The sequence below is a fragment of the Scaptodrosophila lebanonensis genome, unplaced genomic scaffold (genome assembly GCF_003285725.1).
Source record: "Scaptodrosophila lebanonensis strain 11010-0011.00,11010-0021.00 unplaced genomic scaffold, SlebRS2 tig00000339-arrow-arrow-pilon, whole genome shotgun sequence".
Classification (NCBI taxonomy): domain Eukaryota; kingdom Metazoa; phylum Arthropoda; class Insecta; order Diptera; family Drosophilidae; genus Scaptodrosophila; species Scaptodrosophila lebanonensis.
In genome coordinates this window covers 38,476-50,069 of record NW_022060654.1, presented here as the reverse complement: position 1 = coordinate 50,069, position 11,594 = coordinate 38,476, and the positions used below count along the sequence as shown (strand labels likewise).

Here is an 11,594-nt window from a genome sequence, read left to right as displayed (position 1 = left end):
CGCAGAAAATGTGTTTTTTAGAATTTCCCTACCTCCCCCCCTCTCCAATGCAAATCGCGATTACCTCTAACTCCCGTAATTCTTGGAATTTCTAACTAAAATTTTGCAAATACCTCCAGTTAGTTATTATGTGTCCGTATGCCAAGTTTCATCATAATAGGTCTTTAACAAGAAGTTATAGCCATAAATATATTTGACTAGCAGGTATTGCCCGTCTTAACCCGGCTCAATATAATGTTTCCAATTGTATTTATTTTGTGTGTGCATAACCTACCCATATGCTTCCGCATTATAAGTTACCAGTAGGAAGGCATTTAAGGTATATAAATGAACATTTTCTGTTCTTGACAAAAAATTATTCAGTAGTCCGTTACATTTTTGTTCTTGCCAAACTATTTGGTTAAACGAACATGACCACTATAACTAATATTTTTTAAAGCTCGTTTTCCCCCCTTTGGAGCTAGAATTTTCCAAAAGCCTTTCTTAGTGTGCTCCTACACTATGATGGATACTTGAGTCCAAATTTCATCTTTTACCGTTTGGGCTGTGCGTTGATCACCAATTAGTCAGGACAAACTGTTTTATATATAACGCAACGTTTTAAGATAGACTATGTGCAAAAAAGGGGAATAATTCTAAATTCACATTTGAGTCTTTTCGTGCCATATTGAGTCAATACGGTCACGCACAAACTCGGAATATGAAACACGGCACCCGTGTCAAAAAGCACTGACAATTCTCATCTCAATTTGCTAGAGTAAAACTTTCGATAGTTGAAGCCACCGATACCATCAAAATATCGAAGTTTGAATGCAATAAGCAGAATATTTAAATAACAAAATCTAATTATTTATTGACATCAATAAGAACAAATCATATACATACATACATCTGCCCGCAATGCGAAGCAGAATATGCGTAGCTCCGTTATTCGGTTTTTGCTTTACTATCGCTTACGCAGTCGTTGCCTAGCGACGGTAACTGTAAACTTTTGGCGTTTTGCCTTTGCAATTAACATTAAATGGTCACAACGAAAGAAGAAGAGCGAGCCAATGACTTGCAGTTGTTGTTGTTTTTAGAGCATTATTTTTTTTACAATCAAACAACTGTGTTCGATTGCCCAATGTATACATTAATGCGAATGTACATACATGCTATATTCATACAAAGGCATACATACATACATATGTATGTTTCTCTTTACTTTTTCAACCGTACGTAGAGAACCGCACACATAGACACGAACTGTTGCTTGTTGTATGTGATGTCCCCAACTATTTGATATTTGTTGTTGCTGCATAAAGTTATTAATGCCAAATGCACTAAACAAAGAAAAAATTACTTTTAAAAATGTTATATAATTTTCAATTAATTAACATTTCTTGCTGTGTCAGTGCAAGACGAATGTACATACATACATATGTAGATACATATGTACACACATAGATGTGCACATATGTATGGACATTCACACATTAGTGTCTCACATTTTGCTTTGGCTATTTCAATGTTTGTATGTGTGTATGTATACTTAGTTGTCCCCAACTGTTTGATATTTTGTATTGTTTGTTCTGCATGCTTTTGTAAAATGCATATTTTGAAAATCCATGAATGCAAAGTTGTAGATTTAGTTACGTAGATTACATTACCCAAATTTTAAATCGATCGGACTAAATTTATAACACAAACTTTTCATTTGAAATAGTGAATAAATATTAAAACCCAAATAATTCAAGCTCCAACACAAATCTAAGTATGCAGTTTTGTTTGTATTCTTTAATTGATTTTAGAAACTAAGTTTTAAGTCGATCGGTTGAAAAATGCGGATTTTTCAAACAAACTTTGGAGCTACATTTCCCCCCTTTGGAGCTCGAATTTTCCAAAATCCCTTCTTAGTGCGCATCTACACCATGATAGGATACTTGAGCCCAAATTTCAGCATCCTAGCTTTTACCGTTTGGGCTGTGGGCTGTTGACGCGGTTTCCTTTTGTGCCCCAATATTTTTTTTACAGGACAACTCCCATATTTTGGGCCCCAAAAAAAATATCAAACAAGTAAAAAAGCTAAAGTCGGGTGTCCCGACTTTGAAATACTCTGAACATATGTTTACAATAATTATAGAAAATAAAAAAATTAAGAAAATAAATAAAAAATTTGATCGATTTTACCTCTCTCGGTATTTGAACTCACGTAAAGGGTGTATAATTGAACATTTACATAGCAATTGCGTCTGTGTGAGTGTATGTATGCCTATGCGCATCTATTCGTGTCTGTGTAAGCATTTTCGCAGTCAACCAAACAGCAACATCAACAACAGCCGCGGGCAGCGCTTGAGCTGCGCTGCATCAGCAAATATATTTATGGCTATAACTTCTTGTTAAATCGGTCTATCATAATGAAATTTGGCATACGGACACATAATAACCAACTGGGGGTATTTCCAAAATTTTAGTTCGAAATTCCAAGAATTACGAGAGTGAGAGAAAATCGCGATTTGCTTTGGAGAGGGGGGCGGGAGGGAAATTCCAAAATACACATTTGCGGGCAGCGCTTGATGACTTTGCTTTTACAAATCAACAATAGACAAATCATTCAGCTACTAATCATAAACCCATCGCCAAAGGGAACAACCCGTTTAATAAGTCTTGTACTAGAAAACTTAAGGTAAAAACAGGGGCTTGCTGCTGAAGAAGTAATTCAAAACGTGGTTGACAGCTTTTTTCCAATTCAAGTTCTCGAAGACCGTTTTTTTTGCGTTCGCTTTGGCGATCTCATTCCTTCTGGGGCAGCATTTGTTAAGCATATTTAAATTTTAAAAACAATAAATCGGTTCAATATGCCGGATCAATTCCAATAGTGATATCTGAAAAAAAACAGTTCGGGTATTAGGGGCAAAAGTTGAAAGTGGACTGTTTTACTATACATTTAACTAAGCCGGCAGGATCCCGCACATCGGCCGCAATCTGAGCAGAAGTATTTTTTAGTCCAGCCTTATTCCGACGAGTTTTACGTTTTTTATTAATATATCCTAATTGGATATTCCTGTAGTTAGGATTGTTGTATGTGTATACTTTTCCTATAACTAGGGGGACATCACGGTTCCGCAATTGCATTTTTTAAGCAAATTTTTTATCTTTATTCCAGAATTTCTTGTGTATATTCATTTATAGGAAGTGTTTCGAAGTGTGACTTATCGAGAAATGAATTGTGATTCGATTGGAATGTTCATCATATACCCCCAAATAGGTGGGGACTTCCCCAAAGCACTGTACAGCAATTTGCGATCACTTGAAAATTTTAAAAACATCGTGAATATATCAAAGGCCAAACTAACCCTTTTAAAAACGATAGAAAATTTGGGGTAAGAACAGCATGACCAACACTATGTATAAATGTATAAATAGAATAAATAGAATCGGCCAAAATTTCCAAGTTTTTGTTCCATTTTGAGGTCGTATTTTTGGTCTATTTACAAATATTGTAATCTAATCAAGAAGTCACTTTTTCCAAATGTGTCACTGACATCATGATTTACTCACATATCATTTAATATATGTATATGGGTGGTATGAGCGTATAACCACGCCCACTTTTTAAAAATAGTTTATTGTTTGAAGCCTACTGTTTAAAATATAGACCTTGCTATAACTAACACTATAGGACCTAGGGATATTAAATTTAAAGTCCAAGATGCCTTATGTGAATACGCAGAAAATGTGTTTTTTAGAATTTCCCTACCTCCCCCCCTCTCCAATGCAAATCGCGATTACCTCTAACTCCCGTAATTCTTGGAATTTCTAACTAAAATTTTGCAAATACCTCCAGTTAGTTATTATGTGTCCGTATGCCAAGTTTCATCATAATAGGTCTTTAACAAGAAGTTATAGCCATAAATATATTTGACTAGCAGGTATTGCCCGTCTTAACCCGGCTCAATATAATGTTTCCAATTGTATTTATTTTGTGTGTGCATAACCTACCCATATGCTTCCGCATTATAAGTTACCAGTAGGAAGGCATTTAAGGTATATAAATGAACATTTTCTGTTCTTGACAAAAAATTATTCAGTAGTCCGTTACATTTTTGTTCTTGCCAAACTATTTGGTTAAACGAACATGACCACTATAACTAATATTTTTTAAAGCTCGTTTTCCCCCCTTTGGAGCTAGAATTTTCCAAAAGCCTTTCTTAGTGTGCTCCTACACTATGATGGATACTTGAGTCCAAATTTCATCTTTTACCGTTTGGGCTGTGCGTTGATCACCAATTAGTCAGGACAAACTGTTTTATATATAACGCAACGTTTTAAGATAGACTATGTGCAAAAAAGGGGAATAATTCTAAATTCACATTTGAGTCTTTTCGTGCCATATTGAGTCAATACGGTCACGCACAAACTCGGAATATGAAACACGGCACCCGTGTCAAAAAGCACTGACAATTCTCATCTCAATTTGCTAGAGTAAAACTTTCGATAGTTGAAGCCACCGATACCATCAAAATATCGAAGTTTGAATGCAATAAGCAGAATATTTAAATAACAAAATCTAATTATTTATTGACATCAATAAGAACAAATCATATACATACATACATCTGCCCGCAATGCGAAGCAGAATATGCGTAGCTCCGTTATTCGGTTTTTGCTTTACTATCGCTTACGCAGTCGTTGCCTAGTGACGGTAACTGTAAACTTTTGGCGTTTTGCCTTTGCAATTAACATTAAATGGTCACAACGAAAGAAGAAGAGCGAGCCAATGACTTGCAGTTGTTGTTGTTTTTAGAGCATTATTTTTTTTACAATCAAACAACTGTGTTCGATTGCCCAATGTATACATTAATGCGAATGTACATACATGCTATATTCATACAAAGGCATACATACATACATATGTATGTTTCTCTTTACTTTTTCAACCGTACGTAGAGAACCGCACACATAGACACGAACTGTTGCTTGTTGTGTGTGTGAGTGTGTGTATGTGATGTCCCCAACTATTTGATATTTGTTGTTGCTGCATAAAGTTATTAATGCCAAATGCACTAAACAAAGAAAAAATTACTTTTAAAAATGTTATATAATTTTCAATTAATTAACATTTCTTGCTGTGTCAGTGCAAGACGAATGTACATACATACATATGTAGATACATATGTACACACATAGATGTGCACATATGTATGGACATTCACACATTAGTGTCTCACATTTTGCTTTGGCTATTTCAATGTTTGTATGTGTGTATGTATACTTAGTTGTCCCCAACTGTTTGATATTTTGTATTGTTTGTTCTGCATGCTTTTGTAAAATGCATATTTTGAAAATCCATGAATGCAAAGTTGTAGATTTAGTTACGTAGATTACATTACCCAAATTTTAAATCGATCGGACTAAATTTATAACACAAACTTTTCATTTGAAATAGTGAATAAATATTAAAACCCAAATAATTCAAGCTCCAACACAAATCTAAGTATGCAGTTTTGTTTGTATTCTTTAATTGATTTTAGAAACTAAGTTTTAAGTCGATCGGTTGAAAAATGCGGATTTTTCAAACAAACTTTGGAGCTACATTTCCCCCCTTTGGAGCTCGAATTTTCCAAAATCCCTTCTTAGTGCGCATCTACACCATGATAGGATACTTGAGCCCAAATTTCAGCATCCTAGCTTTTACCGTTTGGGCTGTGGGCTGTTGACGCGGTTTCCTTTTGTGCCCCAACATTTTTTTTACAGGACAACTCCCATATTTTGGGCCCCAAAAAAAATATCAAACAAGTAAAAAAGCTAAAGTCGGGTGTCCCGACTTTGAAATACTCTGAACATATGTTTACAATAATTATAGAAAATAAAAAAATTAAGAAAATAAATAAAAAATTTGATCGATTTTACCTCTCTCGGTATTTGAACTCACGTAAAGGGTGTATAATTGAACATTTACATAGCAATTGCGTCTGTGTGAGTGTATGTATGCCTATGCGCATCTATTCGTGTCTGTGTAAGCATTTTCGCAGTCAACCAAACAGCAACATCAACAACAGCCGCGGGCAGCGCTTGAGCTGCGCTGCATCAGCAAATATATTTATGGCTATAACTTCTTGTTAAATCGGTCTATCATAATGAAATTTGGCATACGGACACATAATAACCAACTGGGGGTATTTCCAAAATTTTAGTTCGAAATTCCAAGAATTACGAGAGTGAGAGAAAATCGCGATTTGCTTTGGAGAGGGGGGCGGGAGGGAAATTCCAAAATACACATTTGCGGGCAGCGCTTGATGACTTTGCTTTTACAAATCAACAATAGACAAATCATTCAGCTACTAATCATAAACCCATCGCCAAAGGGAACAACCCGTTTAATAAGTCTTGTACTAGAAAACTTAAGGTAAAAACAGGGGCTTGCTGCTGAAGAAGTAATTCAAAACGTGGTTGACAGCTTTTTTCCAATTCAAGTTCTCGAAGACCGTTTTTTTTGCGTTCGCTTTGGCGATCTCATTCCTTCTGGGGCAGCATTTGTTAAGCATATTTAAATTTTAAAAACAATAAATCGGTTCAATATGCCGGATCAATTCCAATAGTGATATCTGAAAAAAACAGTTCGGGTATTAGGGGCAAAAGTTGAAAGTGGACTGTTTTACTATACATTTAACTAAGCCGGCAGGATCCCGCACATCGGCCGCAATCTGAGCAGAAGTATTTTTTAGTCCAGCCTTATTCCGACGAGTTTTACGTTTTTTATTAATATATCCTAATTGGATATTCCTGTAGTTAGGATTGTTGTATGTGTATACTTTTCCTATAACTAGGGGGACATCACGGTTCCGCAATTGCATTTTTTAAGCAAATTTTTTATCTTTATTCCAGAATTTCTTGTGTATATTCATTTATAGGAAGTGTTTCGAAGTGTGACTTATCGAGAAATGAATTGTGATTCGATTGGAATGTTCATCATATACCCCCAAATAGGTGGGGACTTCCCCAAAGCACTGTACAGCAATTTGCGATCACTTGAAAATTTTAAAAACATCGTGAATATATCAAAGGCCAAACTAACCCTTTTAAAAACGATAGAAAATTTGGGGTAAGAACAGCATGACCAACACTATGTATAAATGTATAAATAGAATAAATAGAATCGGCCAAAATTTCCAAGTTTTTGTTCCATTTTGAGGTCGTATTTTTGGTCTATTTACAAATATTGTAATCTAATCAAGAAGTCACTTTTTCCAAATGTGTCACTGACATCATGATTTACTCACATATCATTTAATATATGTATATGGGTGGTATGAGCGTATAACCACGCCCACTTTTTAAAAATAGTTTATTGTTTGAAGCCTACTGTTTAAAATATAGACCTTGCTATAACTAACACTATAGGACCTAGGGATATTAAATTTAAAGTCCAAGATGCCTTATGTGAATACGCAGAAAATGTGTTTTTTAGAATTTCCCTACCTCCCCCCCTCTCCAATGCAAATCGCGATTACCTCTAACTCCCGTAATTCTTGGAATTTCTAACTAAAATTTTGCAAATACCTCCAGTTAGTTATTATGTGTCCGTATGCCAAGTTTCATCATAATAGGTCTTTAACAAGAAGTTATAGCCATAAATATATTTGACTAGCAGGTATTGCCCGTCTTAACCCGGCTCAATATAATGTTTCCAATTGTATTTATTTTGTGTGTGCATAACCTACCCATATGCTTCCGCATTATAAGTTACCAGTAGGAAGGCATTTAAGGTATATAAATGAACATTTTCTGTTCTTGACAAAAAATTATTCAGTAGTCCGTTACATTTTTGTTCTTGCCAAACTATTTGGTTAAACGAACATGACCACTATAACTAATATTTTTTAAAGCTCGTTTTCCCCCCTTTGGAGCTAGAATTTTCCAAAAGCCTTTCTTAGTGTGCTCCTACACTATGATGGATACTTGAGTCCAAATTTCATCTTTTACCGTTTGGGCTGTGCGTTGATCACCAATTAGTCAGGACAAACTGTTTTATATATAACGCAACGTTTTAAGATAGACTATGTGCAAAAAAGGGGAATAATTCTAAATTCACATTTGAGTCTTTTCGTGCCATATTGAGTCAATACGGTCACGCACAAACTCGGAATATGAAACACGGCACCCGTGTCAAAAAGCACTGACAATTCTCATCTCAATTTGCTAGAGTAAAACTTTCGATAGTTGAAGCCACCGATACCATCAAAATATCGAAGTTTGAATGCAATAAGCAGAATATTTAAATAACAAAATCGAATTATTTATTGACATCAATAAGAACAAATCATATACATACATACATCTGCCCGCAATGCGAAGCAGAATATGCGTAGCTCCGTTATTCGGTTTTTGCTTTACTATCGCTTACGCAGTCGTTGCCTAGTGACGGTAACTGTAAACTTTTGGCGTTTTGCCTTTGCAATTAACATTAAATGGTCACAACGAAAGAAGAAGAGCGAGCCAATGACTTGCAGTTGTTGTTGTTTTTAGAGCATTATTTTTTTTACAATCAAACAACTGTGTTCGATTGCCCAATGTATACATTAATGCGAATGTACATACATGCTATATTCATACAAAGGCATACATACATACATATGTATGTTTCTCTTTACTTTTTCAACCGTACGTAGAGAACCGCACACATAGACACGAACTGTTGCTTGTTGTGTGTGTGAGTGTGTGTATGTGATGTCCCCAACTATTTGATATTTGTTGTTGCTGCATAAAGTTATTAATGCCAAATGCACTAAACAAAGAAAAAATTACTTTTAAAAATGTTATATAATTTTCAATTAATTAACATTTCTTGCTGTGTCAGTGCAAGACGAATGTACATACATACATATGTAGATACATATGTACACACATAGATGTGCACATATGTATGGACATTCACACATTAGTGTCTCACATTTTGCTTTGGCTATTTCAATGTTTGTATGTGTGTATGTATACTTAGTTGTCCCCAACTGTTTGATATTTTGTATTGTTTGTTCTGCATGCTTTTGTAAAATGCATATTTTGAAAATCCATGAATGCAAAGTTGTAGATTTAGTTACGTAGATTACATTACCCAAATTTTAAATCGATCGGACTAAATTTATAACACAAACTTTTCATTTGAAATAGTGAATAAATATTAAAACCCAAATAATTCAAGCTCCAACACAAATCTAAGTATGCAGTTTTGTTTGTATTCTTTAATTGATTTTAGAAACTAAGTTTTAAGTCGATCGGTTGAAAAATGCGGATTTTTCAAACAAACTTTGGAGCTACATTTCCCCCCTTTGGAGCTCGAATTTTCCAAAATCCCTTCTTAGTGCGCATCTACACCATGATAGGATACTTGAGCCCAAATTTCAGCATCCTAGCTTTTACCGTTTGGGCTGTGGGCTGTTGACGCGGTTTCCTTTTGTGCCCCAATATTTTTTTTACAGGACAACTCCCATATTTTGGGCCCCAAAAAAAATATCAAACAAGTAAAAAAGCTAAAGTCGGGTGTCCCGACTTTGAAATACTCTGAACATATGTTTACAATAATTATAGAAAATAAAAAAATTAAGAAAATAAATAAAAAATTTGATCGATTTTACCTCTCTCGGTATTTGAACTCACGTAAAGGGTGTATAATTGAACATTTACATAGCAATTGCGTCTGTGTGAGTGTATGTATGCCTATGCGCATCTATTCGTGTCTGTGTAAGCATTTTCGCAGTCAACCAAACAGCAACATCAACAACAGCCGCGGGCAGCGCTTGAGCTGCGCTGCATCAGCAAATATATTTATGGCTATAACTTCTTGTTAAATCGGTCTATCATAATGAAATTTGGCATACGGACACATAATAACCAACTGGGGGTATTTCCAAAATTTTAGTTCGAAATTCCAAGAATTACGAGAGTGAGAGAAAATCGCGATTTGCTTTGGAGAGGGGGGCGGGAGGGAAATTCCAAAATACACATTTGCGGGCAGCGCTTGATGACTTTGCTTTTACAAATCAACAATAGACAAATCATTCAGCTACTAATCATAAACCCATCGCCAAAGGGAACAACCCGTTTAATAAGTCTTGTACTAGAAAACTTAAGGTAAAAACAGGGGCTTGCTGCTGAAGAAGTAATTCAAAACGTGGTTGACAGCTTTTTTCCAATTCAAGTTCTCGAAGACCGTTTTTTTGCGTTCGCTTTGGCGATCTCATTCCTTCTGGGGCAGCATTTGTTAAGCATATTTAAATTTTAAAAACAATAAATCGGTTCAATATGCCGGATCAATTCCAATAGTGATATCTGAAAAAAACAGTTCGGGTATTAGGGGCAAAAGTTGAAAGTGGACTGTTTTACTATACATTTAACTAAGCCGGCAGGATCCCGCACATCGGCCGCAATCTGAGCAGAAGTATTTTTTAGTCCAGCCTTATTCCGACGAGTTTTACGTTTTTTATTAATATATCCTAATTGGATATTCCTGTAGTTAGGATTGTTGTATGTGTATACTTTTCCTATAACTAGGGGGACATCACGGTTCCGCAATTGCATTTTTTAAGCAAATTTTTTATCTTTATTCCAGAATTTCTTGTGTATATTCATTTATAGGAAGTGTTTCGAAGTGTGACTTATCGAGAAATGAATTGTGATTCGATTGGAATGTTCATCATATACCCCCAAATAGGTGGGGACTTCCCCAAAGCACTGTACAGCAATTTGCGATCACTTGAAAATTTTAAAAACATCGTGAATATATCAAAGGCCAAACTAACCCTTTTAAAAACGATAGAAAATTTGGGGTAAGAACAGCATGACCAACACTATGTATAAATGTATAAATAGAATAAATAGAATCGGCCAAAATTTCCAAGTTTTTGTTCCATTTTGAGGTCGTATTTTTGGTCTATTTACAAATATTGTAATCTAATCAAGAAGTCACTTTTTCCAAATGTGTCACTGACATCATGATTTACTCACATATCATTTAATATATGTATATGGGTGGTATGAGCGTATAACCACGCCCACTTTTTAAAAATAGTTTATTGTTTGAAGCCTACTGTTTAAAATATAGACCTTGCTATAACTAACACTATAGGACCTAGGGATATTAAATTTAAAGTCCAAGATGCCTTATGTGAATACGCAGAAAATGTGTTTTTTAGAATTTCCCTACCTCCCCCCCTCTCCAATGCAAATCGCGATTACCTCTAACTCCCGTAATTCTTGGAATTTCTAACTAAAATTTTGCAAATACCTCCAGTTAGTTATTATGTGTCCGTATGCCAAGTTTCATCATAATAGGTCTTTAACAAGAAGTTATAGCCATAAATATATTTGACTAGCAGGTATTGCCCGTCTTAACCCGGCTCAATATAATGTTTCCAATTGTATTTATTTTGTGTGTGCATAACCTACCCATATGCTTCCGCATTATAAGTTACCAGTAGGAAGGCATTTAAGGTATATAAATGAACATTTTCTGTTCTTGACAAAAAATTATTCAGTAGTCCGTTACATTTTTGTTCTTGCCAAACTATTTGGTTAAACGAACATGACCACTATAACTAATATTTTTTAAAGCTCGT

The 11,594-nt window shown here is 35.1% G+C and overlaps 3 long non-coding RNA genes across 3 annotated transcripts; all 3 read right to left on the bottom strand.

Moving 5' to 3' along the window:
- Positions 1 to 2,592: 2,592 nt before the first annotated feature.
- Positions 2,593 to 3,177, bottom strand: LOC115630159. The gene is made up of 2 exons (XR_003996030.1): positions 2,925 to 3,177; positions 2,593 to 2,864 (listed from the first exon to the last, which is right to left on the bottom strand). It is a non-coding gene; the product is annotated as an uncharacterized LOC115630159 (long non-coding RNA).
- Positions 3,178 to 6,315: 3,138 nt separating this feature from the next.
- Positions 6,316 to 6,899, bottom strand: LOC115630161. Its single transcript, XR_003996032.1, has 2 exons — positions 6,647 to 6,899; positions 6,316 to 6,587 (listed from the first exon to the last, which is right to left on the bottom strand). It is a non-coding gene; the product is annotated as an uncharacterized LOC115630161 (long non-coding RNA).
- Positions 6,900 to 10,037: 3,138 nt separating this feature from the next.
- On the bottom strand, positions 10,038 to 10,617 carry LOC115630156. The gene is made up of 2 exons (XR_003996027.1): positions 10,368 to 10,617; positions 10,038 to 10,308 (listed from the first exon to the last, which is right to left on the bottom strand). It is a non-coding gene; the product is annotated as an uncharacterized LOC115630156 (long non-coding RNA).
- Positions 10,618 to 11,594: the final 977 nt, after the last annotated feature.